Source organism: Penaeus japonicus, unplaced genomic scaffold (genome assembly GCF_977035675.1).
Source record: "Penaeus japonicus unplaced genomic scaffold, GWHDUDI00000001_assembly GWHDUDI00000022, whole genome shotgun sequence".
In the NCBI taxonomy this organism is placed as follows: domain Eukaryota; kingdom Metazoa; phylum Arthropoda; class Malacostraca; order Decapoda; family Penaeidae; genus Penaeus; species Penaeus japonicus.
This window is the reverse complement of record NW_028234424.1, coordinates 12,325,061-12,330,060: the sequence shown is the minus strand read 5'-3', so window position 1 is coordinate 12,330,060 and position 5,000 is coordinate 12,325,061. Positions and strand designations below refer to the sequence as shown.

The window sequence follows — 5,000 nt, the reverse complement described above, 5'->3', positions numbered from 1 at the left end:
TATATCTATATATATATATATATATATATATGTGTGTGTGTGTTTGTGTGCGTGTGTGTGTGGGTGTGGGTGTGGGTGTGTGTGTTTGTGTGCGTGTGTGTGTGTGTTTGTGTGCGTGTGTGTGTGTGTGTTTGTGTGCGTGTGTGTGTGTAACATGGCCTTATACTTTAAAAAAGTAATTTCCGGGAATCAAAAGGAGAGGATAGAACGCCATCGTTGTGTTGCTAGCACTTTGATATAACCTTGAAAAAGGTTCAGAGGAACTGATACATTCCCTATAATACATACACGTTCACAGATATCGTGTTTGGTTTAGGAGTTGAGTAAAAATAAATGAACAGAACAAGTGTCGCAGTGAATTAATGCAGTAGGTGTTCCCGCATACTACTGCATCCAACTTCCCTGAGCTGTGAAGCGAGCGAACCCCGCCCGTTTTAAAGCCGGTGTCACGGATACCATATAGCGTATATGCCTTGAATTTATATCTATATCTTTACACAATTAGTATTCTCCTCTCGGCCTCCTGTGTGACCATGGTAAAGACACGAATCCATTAAAATCAACGTTAGGTTTAAACTCTCGTTCGTTTACTGTAAGTTGCCATCTGTTTGAAATGCTCTGACTAAACTTGCCTTACTACTATCGTGCGGTACTTCTCTCAGCGCCGGCATCCCGTCGGAGTGTACCCGAGATTGTTACTCAAAGATCCTGTAACACGTCACTATGTTTGCCAGGAGGACTGATATTTTGTCTCATTTCAGACCGTTAACCATATTTTCTCCTACATCATCAATACAAGTGTGTGTGTGTGTGTGTGTGTGTGTGTATGTATGTATATATATACATAAATAAATCTAGGTGAGGTGTGTGTGTGTGAATATATATATATATATATATATATATATATATATATATATATATATATATATATGTATATGCATGTATGTATGTATGTGCGTGTGTGTGCGTTTGTGTGTGTGTGCGTGTGTGTGTGTGTGTGCGTGTGCGTGTGCGTGTGCGTGTGCGTGTGCGTGTGCGTGTGTGTGTGTGTGTGTGCGTGTGTGTGTGCGTATGTGTGTGTGTGTATGTGTGTGTGTGTGGTGTAAATCGCGAAAACGAAGTAAAGCTGAGAAATAAGTATACTTAGCAGCGATATCATTCGAATGTGGAATTTGTATATATCTGTTCGATTGATATCATCTTTGGATCTAGTAATTAACATTGGAAGTAGTTAGCATGAACGAAAAAAATCAAAATATCACATAAAGAGCAGAATCGAATAACAGATGTCAGACACAGTTGCCATATATGATTTATTTACATTCAGTATTGGAGCAGTTTTAGTTTTGCTTGAAGATTGATAAACCTAACATTTATTTGTTCACTATCTACTTGCACCAGCCAATCTTCTTCACTGTTTTTCGTTGACCAAAGTATTAAATAGAAACCAAGCAACGCGCAGTCACCCTCACGTGAAGTCCGCCGCCACAACCCGCGAGTAACCATACTAACCAACTCAGTGCGGTTCGAAGGTTGGAACAGTGAGGTCCTTCTGTTGATCCTGTGGAGGTTTCTGTGTTAGGGGCCGGGTCACGCTGTTCCTGCGATACAACATTTTCAGTCCTCCTCCTCTACACAACTGGTAGGTGAAGTAAGGTTATGGCAAAGGAATATCATGCGATACTTTTGCCTAGCAGCAAGTAATGCAACTAAAACGGAAACGTTGACATTCACCGCATGAAAACCTGCTGGTGAGAGCAGCGGGACCTGTGTAACGTGAAATATTTATAAGGTGAATGAAAAAAAAAATACCGATGTTTGTCTCCTCATGAAGTTTAACAGGTCTTTTGAAATGTTGTGATGAGAGGAAATAGATAATGTTCCGACTTCAAGTGCTTTGAAAAATTACTGTTACAAGAAGAGTACACATACCGGTACTTTTTGAAGTCACGGTCAACCCGGGAGAATGTTACGGATTATCAACAGTAGGATAAGGGTATTGTTAGTAAGATGGCTAATATATGGATCAATATAAACGAGCCAACACCTGCATGACAAAGAGGGGCGGCATGGTTACCGGCGAAGCAAAGTTAATAAAGGCAGTAGGTAGGCAGGCGCAATAAAGGATATTCCTATACATATTTAATCGCAGCTCAGTTATAACATACCGGTGTATCCCTCCCTAATAGGGTGAAACAATATTTATTTTCACCCTGCTTCCTTTAACTGCGAAGGGAAATACACAAAAAGGCGTGCCTGGTGCATCGAGAATATGAACTGGGTGACTTTTAGCTGCAAATGGGACAGGTAAAGCGTTATGGTGTCAGTGGGGGTAAAGGAAGACGTGAGATTGTTTAGTGAGGAGGGATAGATGTGAAGCAAGAGCTCAGGGGGAGTTGGTGATACTAAGGAGTAAGATCATGTGATGGTGTGTGACGCCAGGAATGTTTACAAGATTATCATTCTTTAGGCAAAGAATGGTGCTGTGGGGCGTACGTGACTTGCGTGAAGATTACAACAGGTAAAAGGAAAAAAAAGGTGTGAGATTTCAGATGAGGAAGAACAAGGACACGAAAATTGAAGGGTATACTGAAAGGAGAGAAGAGGTTGAGGGGGATATATAAAATGAATGAGATGACGAGGAAAGTAACGTGTCATGAAAGTACGTAAAATAATGAAGGAGAGTGTCTGAGGTCGTGAGAGTAATCTGGTAAGGCACAGAGTAATATATGTTTAAAAGCGTAACGCATTTCATGGTCTTAACTATGGAAAGGAAGATTAACTAACAAAATAATGGAGATCAATACTATATATCTCTTATCCCATCTTGCCAAGATTTCTCTACTGTAACATAGGGGTTGAAGTGAGGTATTGGTATTTTATTTATCAACTGATATCTTGATAATACCAATGGTAAATTAATACACGCAGAGGCATTTCTACGATAATTTCAGTATGGGTTAGATATTTGTTATTTTAGTTATCTATTAACTGATATAAAGATATATCCGCTATGCGTTGATTCATGATATCCGTTTCAAGGGTAGCAATTAATTTCAATAGCATTTCTATATTGACAACGTGATATGTTCTTCCATGGGAGACAGCAGTTGCTTGCCACCTCTACCACATCAGTCAACACGGAGTGACGTCGTTTATCCTCTGGCTCGATTAACATTGTGCACACATTACACCGAAGTAAGTAGCCCGCAGACTGCATTACAAAAATAAGGATATTTCGCAAGATCATTTGCGTCTCAGGCTAAAATTATATTACTGCCAAAACTATTATATATACTATTAATGTTGACTTTACAGATGTGGCTGCTGCTGACCAACCGTTTTTGCTACTACAATCACTGAACTACTATTGTTGTTGCACCTTCTGCCGCTGGTACTTCACTATATAACCATAGCCACTACTGCTGCTGCCAGTAACATTAATAATGTTGATGATATTCATTACTGATACTTCCTTGACATCATTAGTATCACGCAAACACACTCACACGCACACACGTGTATGTGTGCGTGAGGGAGATGGACAGATACAGTTGTAGGCCTCCTATAATGTTAGTGTACATTCAATCGCACGGTCCTACGTGTTGTAGTCTTTATTATGATTCCTGGATACTATCTATATTTAATATATGATGTAAAGTCTTTGTCAGTGCCTATGCCTATTAATACACGTAGATGTAAAAAGTAGAAATGGCAAAGTTTTCTTCATTAGGATGAATTCAGTCAACGATATTTATTTATATTATGATCTATCTTACCAACTCAATATTCTTGGTATCTCCTATCACACACAATTATAAGTATTATATTCTAGGAATAACATTGTAATCATTTATTTGTGACTTTATTGGAAAGGGACAGGTCTTACTGTTGATGATGATACCACTTTATTTGTGACCTTGCATGGATAAGTCTTCACATGCCTCTAAAGCTGACTATTTCAGTGCTCAAAGAATACTGCCAATGAATTTCCTCTTGATACTGCCGAGCTAGAAGCGAAGTTGTTAAATGCCAACCCAGCAGACCTATCCTTTTACAACAGCTGAGAGTTGTTACTGAGACAGCTGCTCGGTCAGGAAGAAAGTCCCGTTCACAGTGAAAATAACATTGTCCTTTGCCAAATAATGAAAAAAAAGAATCTGCCTCGAGTAAAGGGAGGGGAATTTTAGGGTTATTTGCTATGGGTGTGGGGAGCCCCTGTCCACATGATTAGGGAACTAAGACCTTGTTATTTATGAGACGGCCGGGGGGTCCTGAACATGCGACGAAGCCCTGATGTAGACGTGCTGATGTAATGGTGAGTGGACTGGTGGAAGAGCTGGTCACATGGTAGGCCGTAAGCACTGTCAAGCGAGAAACAAGTTCTCAAAAGAGTGGTAGTGAATATTGATCAATTGATTTTTCGATGGCGAAGTCAATAGCTGCCAGTTACCCGCTTTTGGTCAAGGACCGTGTTGACAGTTTGACGAGTATTCATCCGAAGGTTTATGGATTTAGACTGCGACTTTGTTTACCTCGATAATCTGCCAATACTTGGATGACATTTCCGTGATACACAGAATTGACTTCTGCTCGAATCGTGGTTCAGGAATATGGCATTTGGTGAATATTCATATCTCTATGTTGCATTTTCATTCCGTTTAATTAACCGGAGAGCTGCATGATGCTTTGAATAATGTGAGACATCAAAGGCTGTCTACTTGATATTGTATTATTCAGAACATTCTTTTTTAAGTAAATACTAATAATATACTGGGTGGAACGCTTAAAATTATCATAAAATCACAATTCTTAGCAAGGCATTTGATTACTAATGCCCATCAAAAGATGTAGCTTCTGTGATTATAAGTACTATATTTGAAAAAAAAAGATGAAGATGGAAATGAAAAAAATATATATATAAAGTGATATACAAAGGCTCAGATGGATTTTATGGTAAGGCCTGGATGTGTCTGATATCTATATATCTATGTGTGTAT

General features: G+C 39.2%; 1 protein-coding gene across 1 annotated transcript in view; it reads left to right on the top strand.

The window, feature by feature from the left end:
• The first annotated feature begins 1,483 nt into the window (after positions 1-1,483).
• The window catches only part of LOC122265519 (uncharacterized), a 15,335-nt gene continuing 11,818 nt past the window's right edge, over positions 1,484-5,000 (top strand). Inside the window, exon 1 of the mRNA XM_086549222.1 lies at positions 1,484-1,642. The gene's annotated coding sequence lies outside the window, so the exon portion shown is untranslated. The remainder of the gene's footprint in view (positions 1,643-5,000) is intronic.